Raw genomic sequence first — 17527 nt, 5'->3', positions numbered from 1 at the left:
ATTACCAGACCTGACGCCGCAGGCTCCCCCAAGCTTCAATACACCTTTCTCCAGAAATCCACCAAAAGGTGTGAGGCATCTGGGTTACTACTTTAGTCTCTCAGGGTTGCACATGGTAGATGCAGCATACAATACGCATGCATTTTGCCTGGAGTTCTACAACGCTGCTGTTCTTTAATAGTATGAGAATTACACAGCGCTTAACAAAATAAAAACCCCACACACAATTCTCCTCACTCTAGCCAACCCTTCCCGTTGGAGTCCTATCTGTTTCCAGATACACGGAGGTCCCAGCCACAGCAGCGTCCCTGATCTTACGCTCATGAAAAATTGTCAAAGAGAGAGACAATAGACTGAGCAACTCCTGCACTTTAGAGTATTCCAGTCCCTCTGTCAAGTGACTCATTGATCAGCCTACTCAGGTGATCCACAGGCCCTTACCAAGGTGACTTCATTGCCAGGTGACCTCTCCCGTGATAAACCATTTCTCCTGCTTGGGAGCCAGGCTACTGTATACAGTTATTCCATTTCAGTGGTCAGCCAATCGGATTTACCATCCTGCTATTGTCAGCCTTGTATCACTGCCTTGTTGGAATTTCAGTCCAACTTGGCGGTACAGAGGTAACAGAGTAGGTAAAGAACCCCACAGCCAAGATGGAGTCAGCAGGTTGACACAGATACAGATGAACAGTTCATAATCTCACACAGAGCTCATAAATCATACAGATTCCCCAAACCATCACACCAACATTAAAATCAAACAAAAATAGAAAAGAAACATGGAACCAAAACATACAGAACAATCTCAGTTCTTCATAGTTCACTCTCCCCAAACCATTTTTCCTTTTCTCATTTTCTGTTATCTCCCCTCTTGCCCTCCTATACTTCTCCATTGGTCTATTTATTATTCTTGAGGAAGGGATTGTGCCTTCCTGTCTGTACAGTGCAATTCATATTTATTGGGCTAATGCCATAGGATGGGAGGAAGGATCTTGGTTGCCAGCCATCAACTAGAGATATGTACTAACTCCAGCATGGATTATTGGCTTGATGCAGGAGTGGTGGAAATTCCCTAAAAGTAAGTAAGAGAGAGAGAGAGAGAGAGAGGTGGTGGGGGGGGTGTCACCAGCCCCTGAACGGAGACTCCGCCCCTGTGCCCACACTATCCGTTAGCCCTGAAGCCACACCCCCACACTGCCCCTTCTCCCTGAGCCCCAGGTGGCCCTCATGCCACCTGTTCCCCTGCGTGGCACATCTACTCCCCAATCCTCTCCCCCCAGCTTGCTCGCCCTTAGGGCTGGTAAAAAGTGGGAGGGCATATCCCTCCCACTTTTAAAAGTGATGGGGCCATGGCCCTGCTGCTCTCCCCGTTCTGGCACCCCAAGCCTCATGCATGAATTACTGAATGAAATTCTAAGGCCTGTGTTATCACAGAGGTCAGGCTAGATGAACACAATGTCACATCTCACCTTGAACTCTCTAAGTGTATCATGCTTGTTAGCATATGAAAGCTAACTAAAAGAGAGGGTCTAACTCACTAAACTTCCATTAAAGACAGGTTTTAAATGCCATTGAATTGCACTGGCCTGGGAGAAGTTTTGGGGATGGACAGAGATAGAAAAAGGATAGTTTTTTGCTATGAAAAAAAGCAGGGACTAGTCCTACTAAGCACAGGCAGTCAGTGTGTATGAGTTTACTGAGTCAAATAAACCATAAAAAATTGACTGACATTAAAGTCAGTGCAAGAGACAAGAGTTGGAAACATTTCCCCCTTAATTGGACATATGCTTCTAAATAAATTCTTTTTTTATATATGTAATCCAGATTTATGGCTTGAACTGGATAGCTGAAATGTTTTTTCAAATGTTACCATGCATGATCATCAACAAAGAGAGTCTTAAGATTGCTTTGAATTGGACCCAATCCTACTCTGCAGGAGTTTTTGTAATTGTTATCAGGGGAGCAGAAATGAGCCCTGTTGATAATATATCATCTGATATTAGCCTTCCAAGAGGGCAGGTCATCTCATGGTTCAGTAACTGGTTAAAAGATAGTAAACAAAGGGTAGAAATAAAATGGTCAGTTTTCACAATGGAAACAATTGAATAGCGAGGTCCCCCAAGGATCTGTGTGGTGACCTAGGCTGTTCTACATATTCATAAACAATCTGGAAAAGGGGCTGGACAGTGAGGTGGCAACATTTGCAGACAAAATGAGACTACTCTAGATAGTTAAGTCCAAAGCTGACTGTGAAGTTACAAAGGGACCTCACTAAAGTGGGAAACTGGGCAACAAAATTGGCAAATGAAAATGAGTGTTGATAAGTCCAAAGTAATGTGCACTGGAAAAAATAATCCTCAACTCTACATCCAAAATGATGGGGTCTAAATTAGTTGTTAACACTCAAGAAAGAGATCTTGGAGTCATTGTGGACAGTCCTCTGAAAACATCCACTCAATGTGCAGTGGCAGTCAAAAAACAAACAGACTGCTAGGAACAAGTAGGAAAGGGATAGATAATAAAACAGAAAAGATCATAATGCTGCTATATAAGTCCATGATACACCCACACCTTGAATATTGTGTGCAATTCTGGTCACCCTATCTCCAAAAAGATATTAGAATTGGAAAAGGTACAGAGAAAGGCAACAAAAATGATTAGTGGTATGGAACAGATTCCATTTGAGGAGAGAGTGAAAAGACTGGGATTGTTCACTGTAGAAAAGACATGACTAAGGGGTCATATGACAGAGGTCTATAAAATCATGAAAGGTGTTACTTTCCCCTTCACATGACACAAGAACCAGGGGTCACACAATGAAATTAATAGGCAGCAGATTTAAAACAAACAAAAGGAAGTACTTACTCAACCTGGGACACTCGTTGCCAGGGGATGCTGGGAAGCCCAAAAGTATAACTGGGTTAAAAAAAGAATTAGATAAATTCATGGAGGATAGGTCCATCAATGGCTATTAGCCAAGGTGGTCAGGGATGCAACTCCATGCTCTGGGTGTCCTTAAACTCCTGATTGCCAGAAGCGGGGACTGGATGACAGGGGAAAGATCACTTGATAATTGCCCTGTTCTGTTAATTCCCTCTGAAGAATCTGACACTAGTCACTGTCAAAAGACAGAATACTGGGCTAGAAGAACTACTGGTCTAACCCAGTGTGGCTGTTCTCATATTTATTATTAGTATTAATTATTTGTATTACCATAGCACCTAGCATCCCTAGTCATGGACTGAGACCCCACTGTGCTAGGTGCTGTACAAACACAGCACTAAAAGGCAGTCCTTCCCCCAAGGAGCTGACAATCTAAGTATCATAGAAGGGATAAGAGGTGGGTACAGCGCAAGAAGGGTGAGCACATGGAAACAATGATACAATAGTGGTCAGGATAATGAGCAGCTGCCTAACCATTGTCAAGGGTTATTTTTTGTAGGTATCATGGCACAGGAGAGTTTTAAGAAGGGATTTGAAGGAGGAGGATGGGGTGGCTTTTTGTTGTACATTTTTTCAGTGAAAAGGGTAGAATGTCAGTGTCATCAAACAAGCATATTATATATTTGCTGTATCCTGGGACTGTTAGCCCCTTCACTTTTCCTAAAAGGAATCAGTCCCAGATTTAGACGGGGGACTAGGAGAGAGATGGGGAGTTCAGGTGTGAGTGGAGCTCTGAACAAGACTGAAGTGACAGGTTTTGCCTCTCTCTTAAGGACCTGATCTTACACAGTGGGGAACTTCCTCAACTCCGGTCCCAGACAGTGGGGATGGTGAGGAGCTCAGCACCGAGCAGGACGAAGCCCCAAATGCTTTGAAATCAGAGGAGAGTTGGTGTCACAAAGATCAAATGCAGCCTCTTCTTTTCCATGGGTGAAGCCCCCGTCCATGCAGGGGGAGATTGTCCACAGGCACACACAACACCTAACTCCCACTGAAATTACACGCATTGGGGATCTGGATACTTGTTTCCCCTCACAGACCTTTCCTCTGGAGTCCTCAATTTCCAGTGTCACTGTTCGGTCACTACAACAGTTATTTAGTACTATACCTGTACCATGAGAGAGAACCACAACGCTTTGCCCTTCATCTGAGGATCTCAAAGCACTTTGTGAACATTTCTAGGTCTCATAACACCTCTCCGGGATAGATACAGTATTTATACCCTAATTTTGCAGATGCGGAAGCTGAAGCAGAGTCACTTGCCCAAATTCAGACAGAGAGTCAGTGGCAGACCTGGGAATAGAACCAAGAAGAGCTGCCTCCAAGTCCAGTGAGCTAACCAATAAGCAATGGTGCTGATTCTGTCTCACCCAGATTTTAACTAGAAACTTTGGATCTTCCCACTCAGAGTTTTCAATCTTCCACCAGATTTCAACTGGGAACCAAAAACAGAGGGCCCAAACCAAAACCCTGGATCTAGTCACTCCCAAACTTTGGAGAGGTCCAGATCTGAGGTTTGCTGCTCAGAATCACCTCTAGTGGACTAGACGTCACATCTCCCCGGGACCAGCCCTTGCCCCAGGAGCGATTGCCTCTAAAAGCCCAGTGCAGAAGATGCTGCTGTCAACCCGCAGCCATGACAAGACTACCCCTTCCCGCCCCTATATTGTACTGCAAAGCCTCTTCCATCTCCTGGCATGTGGGACTGATCCCACAGGATACCTTCATTTAATGGGGCAGAGGGATCTCACAGGTACTACTTTGGCCCCCTGCCTCACAAATGCCCCCAAGGTGCACAGTTGTCCAGTGCAACCTCCGTACAATTGCTTAGACATTATACAACATTTCCAAAAACTCAGCCATCTTTCTCCCCTGGCTCTGTAAACTACACCTGTTACAAGCAATAAAAAGGAGCCACACAGTCATCAAGTGGAAAATATTTTCCCCCTCCCCCTCTTTCTTCCACCTACGAGGTATGATTCTCAGGCTGCACTGTATGGATTAGATTTTCAGCGAGTCACTTATTTCTGGCAGAACCTGCCTCCGCTCTCTCTCCCTGCTCACTGGATGAGTGACACTAATCAATGGTGTGGGAGGTAAGGAGGAGATTAGCATTGCTGTGATTGACAAGCCTCACTCAGTATAGCAGTGGATACCTGAAGACCCACTGGATAGCTCTAACCCGTTGATACCACGCCCATCGCTGAAACAAAGGGCTCACTTTGTGAACAGAAACAAACAGGGCAAGTTACCGCAAAAAAGGCCTAACTCAGTGACATTTTTAATCAAGAAATTTCCCTATATTAATCACAATATGTAATCAACAGGAAAATTGGTCCCTGCTGTGGAAGGAAAGATCCCTTGAATTATCTCAGCAGGGAAGCTGGCACTAATTTATCGCTGTTTCGTGCCAAGTCTTTTTGATGCGACAGATGAATGAAGCTGATGTTTTGGACCTTGACTCTCTCATTTACCCTAAGGTCTTTTACACCGGGCTGGCAGGGCCATGTAAGAGGGAATCAGGCCCTTAGTCTTTTGAAGCATGGCTAAGGTCAAGAAAGCTGGTGCTGTTAAAACTGCTCTCTCTCTTTTCCTTTCTTTTGCCCACCCCCATCCCTGCACACCTCCAAAGTCTTGGCTGGATAGGACTCTCCTCCTCCTCCCTTCATCCCCGAAGAGCTGATATCACTTCAGAAGAGCAAGCATTGAAGCCCATTCTGCCTCATCTCAGTAAACTCGTGGGCTGAGTGCCTGTCACATTGTCGCTGGTGATATTGCTGTAGAAAGCAGCAAGGGCACAGTTTGCCTATCAGAAACATTTGCTTCCTCATTTAAAGAAAATGTCTCCCTTTAAAATATGTCACCAAATCAAAATGTATTCCCCCTCTCTCACACACCTTTTCTCCTGAATTCTGGATAGGGGAGGGGAGGCCTGTGACACAGTTTGCTTTAGCCCTAAAGAGGAGGGAGAGCTGGAAGCACCACGCTCTGGCTCTTTCCCTCTCTGTCCCCCTAGAGGAGATGGGGAACCAGCAGGGGAATAGATCCTCCTCTATGAAAAAGGGGGCAGGTAGGGAACTACCAGCCTGGACAATTCTTCTCTGCCCATCAGAGCCCAGTGCTGCTCCACCTACTGGCGGAAAGCCATGGAGGCCCAGAAATACTCCAGGCAGGGAACTGCTCCTGCTGTTACTCCCACTTCTGATTCTCCTGCCTGATGAGTCCTTATTGCACCTGCCTGTGAAGAGGCAGGAGGTTGGGGAGCTGAGAGCTCCCAGGGCCAGGAGAAGAGGAGAGCTGTATTCCCACATGCTCCTCTTTACTTTAACCACTGCGCAGCACCTCTATTGTGAGCTCACTGGCTTAGCACTTAGCTTGCTGGTTAACACTTAAGGCCCAGACTTTTGTGAGGCCACGGGCTCAGCAGCTGAGCTGATGTGAGAGGTCTTTGAGAGTGGTGCAAAGTAGCCTCCCAGCAGTCGGTCAGTCCTGATGAAAAGAGGAACTCTAGCCTAGCCCACCCCACCCTCTGGAATTCAGGGTCCGGGCTCTGGACTCGAGGCATTGGTCTGGGTTTGCTACCCAAACACCCCTGCTTTCCAAGACTACTTCCAATCACGTCTTTGCTCTATCTCCATGGGACAAAGGGAGTAAAGCCTTCCGATGGCCTGAAAACACACACAGACTTTGGACCCTGGTCCTCTTCAGAGCACAGAGAGAAATTAAAGCTTTTAAAAGAGGCTCAAACAAATACCATTTAAAAGCAAAACAGACTTACTCTGAAGTTGGTGGTGCTGCCCCTGTGATGAGCAGACAGTCTCCAGTGATTGCTCCACTTGCCCCAGCTCCTAGTACTAAAACTCAGTGGGGGTGTTTTGGTTGGCTAGCTCCCAGTACCAAGGGGAAATCAGGACCCTGAGACTGACAGTTCCCAGGAACAATGGGGAGAGGCCAATGCTCCACGTCACCCTGATTGACAGGGCGGGCAGGCTAATCAGGGAGTCAGGAGGCCAGGGGGGTCCCTTCCTCTGTGTGAGCTGGAATTGCCTGGGTCAGGCAGAGTGGGGCCAAGTAAGGAGAAAGCAGGGGCCCCGAGCTGAGCTGGGGAGCAGAGCTGTGCCAGATCCAGAGGGGCCAGAGAAGCAGCGCAGGAAGCAGGTCAGTGCTGAGAGCAGAGTCACAGAAGAGGCCGCAGAGCTGCAGCAACCAGAGCCAGAGGGGCCAGAGAAGCAGCCCAGGGAGCTGGAGGCACAGCAGGAGCTGTGCTGAGGCAGAGTGGAGCTGGAGCAGTCCAGAGCTGGGTGCTGTGAGCAGCTGGGGAGAGCGAGGGGGGACCCTGGGCAGCAGGCCCAGCACAGGCCCTGCAGGCTAGACTTGGAGGGGGATCATATCTCCAGTAGGGCAGAGGCGACACTGGGAAGGGTCCTGCCGCCTAGAGCCTGAGGGTGTGTGGCCACCACCAGAGCAAGTGTCCAACCCACAGCATCTCTGCAGCACAGCCAGGGCCTGAGAAGGAGACCTGGGACGTGTGAGGAACAGACTGTGAACTGCCCTGACATTCTAGAGACGCTGGTTGTGGCGTCCCCATGCCACAGAGTGGGGTGACACGTTTTCCTTTAACCTTTCCCCTTTTTCCTTATTTTTTTTAATTGATTGTTTAATAAATTGTATTTGCTTTGAACTGTATGTAATGATCAGTGGGTCAGGGAAGCATCTAGTGCAGAGAGAGCACCCAGGAGTGGGGACACCCTAGCCCCTGCCCTAAGTGACCACAACAAGGTTGGGGGTTGAGCCCCCCAGGAATCCTGGGCCCAGCTTTGTTGGGGTTATGAGGACTCTGCCACACGGGGGAGAGTGGAAGGAGAGCCCTTGAGGTCAGGCAGAGACTGAGGACTCAGATCCTTTCACTAGCCCACTTCACCGGAGTAGTGTATAAGCCAGGAAAGTTTCCCCACAACAGCGGGACCATTCCCCCGCTTACACTAGCTTGTACTTCCTCTTAGGTGTCTCAGGCTGGTTTCCTGAGAGGCAAATGGACTTTAGCTGTTTTGTGAGCCTGCCGGTTAACCCTTGCTTTCCTGACTGGATCCACAAAGCTTTCTAAATAGGTCACTCCCTACCCCTCTTGGGACCCAGGTATGTAATATATCCCATCACAGCAAGGTTACTGACTAAGTACCTCTACAATGCTGGAATGATAGATATCAAGGCATAGGCCTCTTTTAAGTTGCTGTCGCTTGCTTGCTTATCTGATGTCAAGGAACAGGTCCCTGTAAACTCACTGACCAAACATCCCTGGTTTGCTGGTCACTAGCTCAGCAGCATTAGCCAGTTGGTATGATGTCATAGCCTCTGTGAGGTCACTGGCTTCACTCATCTAGCAAGCTGGGCTGCTGTCTAAACAGAAGAGTCTCTGAGGTTACCTCTTCAGCACTTCTACCTTGTTTGGATGATGCCAATGCACAGGTCTCTCTGAGACTACTGATTCAAACTGCTGGTCCTTCAGTGTCTGAAAAAGATCAAAGTAGGAGGAGAACCTCCCCCATTCTGGTGGATGCACGTTATTGTGCAAGTTGACATCATGTAGTGAAGTGATACTTCAATATCCTGTCAGATGGGACATGACATGTTGAAGAAAACAGAGCTATGGGAATAAATGTACTGTGCATGTGTGCACATGCAGAGTGTGCAGTTGTGTAGGGGAACAAACTTTGTCTACCCACAACCCCACAGTGGAGTACCAGGAGGGGACACGGTATTGACAGTCATTTTGTTTTCCTTCATTCTGGTGAGGGGAAGGGGCAGGCTTTTCCCCAGAAGAGAAGGGAGGCCTAGAAGTGGGAAACTCTCCTTTTTCCCTCTCTGCCACCTTATAAGGGAGGAGGAACCAGCAGGGGGACAGATCATCCTGTAGAAGAAAGAAAGCTGATCAGAGACTCCTAGTTTGGATAATTCTCCTAGCAGGTGCTGGTGCTGCTCCACCTACTGACAGGAAGGCTTGGAGCCCCAGAAATGCCCCCAGCCGGACACCAACCAGCCCCTCCTGCTGCCCCTGCTTCAGATTCTCTTCACCAGCCCATGAAGAGCCAGGAGGAAGTGGAGGGCTGGATAGCTGAGCTCTCCATGTCCAAAAGAGGGTGAACCAACCTGTGAGCCCCTGAGATCCTTCTTACTTTAATCCCTGATTAATGAAAAGATGTTAACTGGGAAAATAACAAACAACCTTTGTCCTTGAAAGAAAAGGAGGACTTGTGGCACCTTAGAGACTAACAAATTTATTTGAGCATAAGCTTTTGTGAGCTATAGCTCACTTCATCGGATGCATTCAGTGGAAAATGCAGTGGGGAGATTTATATACATAGAAAACATGAAACAATGGGTGTTACCATACACACTGTAAAGAGAGTGATCACTTAAGGTGAGCTATTACCAGCAGGAGAGCAGGGGCGCGGGGTGGAACCTTTTGAAGTGATAATCAGGGTGGACCATTTCCAGCAGTTGACAAGAACATCTGAGAACCACTAACCCAGGAACCTATCCCTGCAACAAAGCCCGTTGCCAACTGTGTCCACATATCTATTCAGGGGACACCATCATAGGGCCTAATCACATCAGTCACACTATCAGAGGCTCGTTCACCTGCACATCTACCAATGGGAGATATGCCATCATGTGCTAGCAATGCCCCTCTCCCATGTACATTGGTCGAACTGGACAGTCTCTACGTAAAAGAATAAATGGATACAAATCAGACATCAAGAATTATAACATTCAAAAACCAGTTGGAGAACACTTCAATCTCTTTGGTCACTCGATTACAGACCTAAAAGTGGCAATTCTTCAACAAAAAAAACTTCAGAAACAGACTCCAACGAGAGACTGCTGAATTGGAATTAATTTGCAAACTGGATACAATTAACTTAGGCTTGAATAGAGACTGGGAGTGGGTGGGTCATTACACAAAGTAAAACTATTTCCCCTTGTTTATTTCCCCACCCCCACCATTCCTCAGACGTTCTTGTCAACTGCTGGAAATGGCCCACCTTGATTATCACTACAAAAGTCCCCGTCCGTCCCCCCCTGCTGGTAATAGCTCACCTTAAGTGATCACTCTCCTTACAGTGTGTATGGTAACACCCATTGTTTCATGTTCTCTATGTATATAAATCTCCCCACTGTATTTTCCACTGAATGCATCCAATGAAGTGAGCTGTAGCTCACGAAAGCTTTTATGCTCAAATACGTTTGTTAGTCTCTAAGGTGCCACAAGTACTCCTTTTCTTTTGCGAATACAGACTAACATGGCTGCTACTCTGAAACCTTTGTCCTTGAGTCAATGCAGTCCCCGGGAATGCATACCTTTGCCCAACTGTTTGAACAGAAATCAAGCGTCCCTATTTTCTAAATGTAATCAAATGAAAATAAAGACCTCTCTCAGCCATTTGACCGAGGAAATGTTCTCAGCTTAAACCCCTCTCCTGGAAAGCCACTTATTGTTCCTTTGAATGGGAACCCCGTTCAAAACAACATTGCTCTTTAATAAACATCAGACCTCAAACTCCCTCTCTACACTTAGACAATTGAGGGAACATTTTCAAAAGGAGCCAAGTGATCTGGGAGCCTGAGCCTCATGGAAAGTCAGTGGGATTGAAGGCTTCGCTGTCAATTAGGTGCTTTTGAAAATTTCACCCTTTGGCAGAACGCTGAGAAACGAGCCAGGGTGAGAATTCGCCCAGCCCGGGGAAAAGGAGCTAAGAAGTCTTTAAGCCTTAAGGAGGTTTTAGTACCGTTATACAAGGCACTGGTGAGACCTCACCTGGAATACTGTGTGCAGTTCTAGTCTCCCACGTTTAAGAAGGATGAATTCAAACTGGAACAGGTACAGAGAACGGCTACTAGGATGATCAGAGGAATGGAAAACTTGTCTTATGAAAGGAGACTCAGGGAGCTTGGCTGGGTTAGCCTAACTAAAAGAAGGTTGAGGGGAGATATGATTGCTCTCTATAAATATATCAGAGGGATAAATACCAGAGAGGGGGAGGAATTATTTAAGCTCAGTACCAATGTGGACACAAGAACAAATGGATATAAACTGGCCACTAGGAAATTTAGACTAGAAATTAGACGAAGGTTTTTAACTATCAGAGGAGTGAAGTTTTGGAATAGCCTTCCAAGGGAAGCAGTGAGGGCAAAAGAGCTATCTGACTTTAAGATTAAACTCAATAAGTTTATGGAGGAGATGGTATGATGGGATAACATGGTTTTGGTAATTAAATATTCATGGTAAATAGGCCCAGTGGCCTGTGATGGGCTATTAGATGGGGTGAGATCCGAGTTACCCAGGAAAGAATTCTCTGTAGTATCTGGCTGGTGAATCTTGCCCATATGCTCAGGGTTTAGCTGATCGCCATATTTGGGGTCGGAAAGGAATTTTCCTCCAGGGCAGATTGGAAGAGGCCCTGGAGGTTTTTCGCCTTCCTCTGTAGCATGGGGCACGGGTCACTTGCTGGAGGATTCTCTGCTCCTGGAAGTCTTTAAACTACGATTTGAGGACTTCAATAGCACAGATATAGGTGTGAGGTTTTTTTTGTAGGAGTGGTGGGTGAAATTCTGTGGCCTGCGTTGTGCAGGAGGTCAGACTAGATGATCATAATGGTCCCTTCTGACCTAAATATCTATGAATCTATAAGCCACTTTTGCGCCCTCCTGATTCCAGGCTGCTGTAGAAACCAGTGCGCTCCCAGAGGGCGGCTGTAGAAGCCAGTGAGACCCCTTCCTGCCCCCAACGCTCACCCAACAGAGGGGCTTGCAGCAGGGCCTTTTAGGACAATGTAAACTGCCTTTTCCAAGCCTGTGCGGGGGATAGGGAGAGGAGGAGAATTCTCTCCTGTCTGGAAGCAGGGCTCTGCTACACTCTGCAGCAGTACAAGGGAGCCGTAGAGAAGAGAATCCCTCCCCCTGCTGCCCACACTCCTCACTACTTCGCCTTCAGTGATGGGGTACAAACATCTCCTCTCCCACACTCAGCACCCAGTTGGCTACATCTTACAGAACCACTCATGAGTCAGCTAAGGAGCGAAGTGATCTAGCAATCCCTAGAACAGCCCTCCATGAGAGTATTGCAGGAGTGACGTAGGCCAATATGTTCGACAGTGGCTGCTGATTTTTGGATGCCCAACCTGAGACACCTGTTGATTTTTGGAGGTGCTGAGCACCCGCAGCTCTCTCTGATTTCAGTTGGAATTGTAGGGGCTCAGCACCTTTGAAAATCAACAAGCTGGGCACCCAAAACATGGGGCCCTCAGGACTGAGAGGACAATATTTCTAATTTTGGCTTTCCTGTCTTGCCCTAGAATCAACTAGGGCCCTACGACTTCTGGGCAGGACTGTATGGGAGCTCTGTCCTCTCCAGCTGTGTCTTAGCAAGTCCAGCTGAAGAAACATTATCCCTAAAATTACACAAATTATCAGTGCTGCTACCTATTAGAATATAATAGTTACTAGGTCTTCACAGACATACTGATCACTTATTTATAATGTTAACCAGGGCAGTGGCTGACTTCTAATGCATACAACCATACTCATTTCAGCTTACCACACAGGGAGAATGCCTGAGAGACAAGGGTTGTGCAGATGACTAGTCAGCATGAATAAAGCATAGGACAGACATCATGATGATGCCAAGTATCAGAGGAGTAGCTGTGTTAGTCTGTATCCAGAAAAACAATGAGGAGTCCAGTGGCACCTTAAAGACTAATCTTTTAGTCTTTAAGGCGCCACCGGACTCCTCATTATTATTGTGATGGGCACAGTATGGCTATAGTACAGTTGGCTACTGTCAGCCAAATTCTGCCCTGGCCTTTATTTAGATTGTAAGCTTTCTGAAGCAGGGATCATCTCTTTGTTGTGTGTTTATACTAGCACAATGGGATCCTGGCCCAGTGACTAGGGCTCCTAGGCACTTCTGCCACACAAGTAATTAATACAGAAAATAATAATAGTCTGTATAAGATTCCAGGATTGTCACTCTGAAGCCTAGAATGCCTGTTGAGTCAGTGTGACGTGATAGACACCACTACAAGCATGGCTGAGAGCTTTTTGTTCCAAATATCACCAGGTTAAGTTATCACTGGGCTTCACGGTCTGTTACCATCCAGTGTTTAAGTTCTCAGCCATTTTGAATGTATGAAGTACACCCGTACAGTGAACAGCTACAGTAAGGCCTGTATCTATGCCATGCCAAGAGTCCTAGACCACTGTGATATCAGAGGTAACTCAACCAAACACCATCCTCACTCTACAGGTAATTTGCTTGCAACAGTTTCATTCGTTGTATTAGGGAGTGTGGACGGATGGTGGATTACTTGGCCCAACTCCCATACCTATGCAACACCGGGGCTTTCAGTTCCTGGTAATAATAATAATACTGGCCCTTGTGTAACTGCACTGAAGTCTAGGGAGTTGCATAGCCTGTGAGTCATTGTGTTTGTGTAAGGGGAGAATGTTCATCTTGCCAGAGGTGTACCTGGCTAGAATTGTTCTCTTCTATAACTGCCAAAATGTAGGTTTCTCCCAGCTGGCAGCAGCTCATAAAAAGTGTCTGAAAACTGCTGCCGAGCTCTGGCTATGAAGGCTCCAAGGAGAACTGTTCATCCCCATCATGCAATTCCCAGGCAAACCTCCTGTCACTTGGCAGAACACTTTTCCACGCTGTGTTTATTTCCCTTTTTATTTTATTTCTTTTTAGAAACCTGTATTTCTTTGGTTGGCAGCCTGCCACCAGGACTGGAACAAACTGTTCCCTTGCGTGTGGGGCACTCGCCTGTATCAGCCAGTCAGAGAGCCACCTGCCATGTCACCACTCCCTAGCCAGTGCCACTTTATCAAAACACACACTATTTTGTAATCAACTTGTGTTTGCATTAGGGGTTTAGGTTCCAAAACAACTAGGAGATGGATGAGTAATTTATACTCCATGCCAGTGTAGGGTGACCAGACAGCAAATGTGAAAAATCGGGACAGGGGGTGGAGGGTAATAGGAGGCTATATAAGAAAAAGACCCCAAAATTGGGACTGTTCCTATAAAATCAGGACATCTGGTCACCCTCTGCCAGTGCAACAGGCTCTTGGGCTCCTACCTGTCTGCAATCCACTCCCGGTTCACACACCACAGTGCACTGATCTGGGGGTGGAGGGATTTTAATCCTTAAACTGATAGGATTTTCTAGGCTGCCAGGAGGACATGCATAGTCTGCGTACCTCAGTTTAAAAGTGGTATATAGCTCCTAGGAAATGCAATTCCTTTCCCCCACTGTTGGCCTTGCAGTAGTTCAGCTACTAGATGAGGCGATAGCTTATTTTTGGTATTTCTTTGGAACTCTACCACCATAGTATCTGAGCACCCCACAATCTGTAACATAGTTCTCTTCACAACCCCCCCTATGAAGTAGGGCAGTGCTATTATCCCATTTCACAGGTGGGGAACTTAGGCACAGAAACTAAGACCCAGATCCTCAACAGCATTTAGGTGCCTAACTCCCATTGGAAATCAGCGGAGCACTTGAGTATTTCACACCCTTCATAAACGTTGTTACAAAAATTTCCTGCTTTGTTTTTTAATTTTGAAAAATATGGTGACCTTATCCCACCCCCGCCTCTCCGTCTCGTCTAATCTAAATGATCCAGCCACCGTCCACCCACTGGCTGGAATACATTTGCATAAATCATTAATCAAATACTTTTGAATAATGAACACATATGTAAGAGCCAGTGTCTCTTCATGGATAATTCATTGATTGTTTGCTACAAATAGGTCACTGAGCTCCTCTGAAGATGCTCTCAAAATGGGGTCTAGTACAAGTCATCAGGTCTACCTTGTAATATTAATCTGCCTGAAGGGGAGCAGAGAACTACCCAACCTCCAAGTGGCATAGTGAGAGTGTGTGGAAGGAAGGGGGTTGGAAGTAAAGGGAAATTTAGGGAGATTTTTCATAGATACCAGATTCAAAGGCCAGAAGGGACCACTGTGATGGTCTAGTCTGACCTCTTTGATGCAGACTTTGGGCATCTCATGTTCCATCACAGAGACACTCTTAGAGATGGAGATAACTAACCTATTCTGTCATCCAGTCCATCCCACTACCAGCACAGAATGATTCTTTGCAAGCTAGTATATATTCTAGTGTTTATCCCTATCTAGTTCTAATGAGACTTCCATGACTTGAGATTATACCAATAAATACCACTGTCAGGAATTTTCCCCTTCTTAACTTAATCTTTTTGTAACCCTTCTGCCTGTCAGAGTTGGCAGCAACAAGGGCCGGGTTCAGTATCTAGAGGTTCTGTTCCAATAACAGAGTGCAAAACCGGCTCGAGCCCCCACCCAGTGACCTGAGATAACTACATACCCGGGATAACCACCCTCGGGCACCTTCAAGAGGCAATACTTCCCCTCTCGCAAGCACAGAGACTGAGTGTAGCAAAAGCCTTTTAACAACAGAGAGAAACAATGTGGCATTATATTGGGGAAACACCACAAACAGGAATTGTAACACAAACCATGAGCAAAACCCACCCCAGCAAATTGGGCCGTGTCCTTTCCCTTTGGTCCTTGAGTCCCCAAAAATCACCTGAAGTCCCAAAAGTCCAAAAACCCAAAAGTCTCTGTCCTTGGTCAGTGCATCCCCAGAGTTCAAAAGTTTATCTGCAGAGTTTTACCTCCCAGCCTGGGTGGAAATGGGGGGGGTTAAGGGCACCTTACGTGGTCCAAAGCCAACTGCCCCGCCTCTCCGTGGGGCTCCTCTCCACCAGCCGTCCCATGAGCTGCTCTAGCCATCCCACAAACTGCTCCACTCTGTTAGCCGCTCCACTCCACCAGCCATCCCATGAGCTGCTCCGCTCCGCCAGCCGTCCTGCAATATATCTTCAGAGCCCACCCCACTACTTAACACAGCACTCAGTAATTTTAGCTCTTTAGTGATTTCAGCTTGTAGTAGGGGAGCCTCAGTACTGGTGCACCATTATTCCAAATCAAGTTCAGCTCAGCAGCCTGTAACTAGACTCCTAAGGGAATCAAAATTAGCTCTGATATTCCACAGTAGTGAGATGAAAAGGTACAATTGGTGTTTTAAGCCATCACCAGGGAGCCTATACTACCAGATATTAATACATATCCCCAACCTCTCCCCATTCACTGGGCTCTGGAGCCCATGACCCTTGCCTAGAGAGTGCTGCTTAGTTGATGGCGAGTCCCACCATCATAACAAAAGGCCAAGTATAGTTCTACTGTCCTTGATTCACATAATCAGGATAATAACAGTTTATTCCTTCCCCAATAACAGAGAAACTGGGGCTCCTACAGCAGCCAAAGTAACCATCTAGGCAGGGTGGGTGTGCCTATGCAAATGAGATCAGCCCCTGAAGTTCTTTTCCACAACCAGCCACAACTCACCACCAGATGTCAGGGTAGAGCTCATCCTAACTTTGCTTACATCATTATTCCCAGTTAGATTTAATAATTTATTAAGATGATGTTGAAATAAAAAGAAAATGGTACAGAGTTTAAGCATAGAAGTTTCTGGTTATCAGGGAATAAGGTACAGATTATCAAGGGGTGCGAATTCGGTTTAGGAACAAGGTGGCGTAAGGAATACATAATCTGCAATCTCCCCGATTGGGGGTAAAAGGTTAACGGGTCAAAGTACAGACATTGAGATATGGGGGTATGTTGTTCATATAATGGTTATGTTCAGGTGTGGAGTATAATGAGTGGATATGACGATGAGGATGGAGTTACCCTCATTTGGTGACATTTAATGTTCAGTGAGTTTATGGCTCCAGTTCACGTGGTCCAATGGAAAAAGTCTCTCGGTCCCTTTCTCATAGTTGATGCACGATGTCATACCTGCTCACATCTCCTGGTACTGTCGGTGGCCGGTGATGTGTTCGATGTAGATGTCCCTGGACCATCGGATGGTGTCCGAGACCATGAGGTGCCGCATGAGCCGTGCGTAGTGTCAACCGATCCCACAGGTCCACAGCACACGCTCGTTGTAGGAGTCCCAACCGCCCAGGGCTCCAATGATCAGGGCATCCATCTGCACCTCGTAGCCCTTCGCTCTCAGGGTGTCAGCCAGGGGGAGGGGGATGGGCGTATTTTTCCAGCTTACGAGCTCAGGCTTCGCGGATGGCTGAGGTCCTGTTCTCAAAGGAGACCATGACGTTGACGAGGATGATCTTTTTCTGGGCCTCGTCGGTGACTACCATGTCAGGTCATAACTGGCTGTCGGTACCGGGGATGGCACAGTTCACGGCGACCTCCCCGAGGCACGATGCGATGGCTTTCACCAGGCGGTTCTGGATGGTATTGTGGTGCAGCTGCCAGGCTCTGGAGTGGGGCTTACAGCTGTAGAGGACGTGGGGCAGGGTCTAATTGGAGTAGCCCCACTTCCTGCAACGCTTGTCTTGGTTCCCGTGGTGGACGGCTCCGTTGAGCGGGACGCAGTTGAGCCGGGCATGGTGGATGGCAAAACGGGTGAAGCTGCCCCTGGCGAGGAAGTGGTTGTTGGCGTCCCACTTAATGGTC

At 47.0% G+C, this 17527-nt stretch overlaps 1 protein-coding gene across 2 annotated transcripts in view; it reads right to left on the bottom strand.

Annotated features, from left to right (window-relative positions):
- The window catches only part of LOC125628058 (apolipoprotein L6), a 58315-nt gene extending 51485 nt beyond the window's left edge, over positions 1-6830 (bottom strand). For both annotated transcript variants that reach the window (XM_048832796.2, XM_048832801.2), the window contains exon 1: positions 6722-6830. The gene's annotated coding sequence lies outside the window, so the exon portion shown is untranslated. The remainder of the gene's footprint in view (positions 1-6721) is intronic.
- Between the last annotated feature and the right edge of the window lie 10697 nt (positions 6831-17527).

This window comes from Caretta caretta, chromosome 1, assembly GCF_965140235.1.
Source record: "Caretta caretta isolate rCarCar2 chromosome 1, rCarCar1.hap1, whole genome shotgun sequence".
NCBI lineage: Eukaryota > Metazoa > Chordata > Testudines > Cheloniidae > Caretta > Caretta caretta.
Note: the sequence above shows the minus strand (reverse complement) of the source record. Positions and strands in the feature narration are given on the sequence as shown.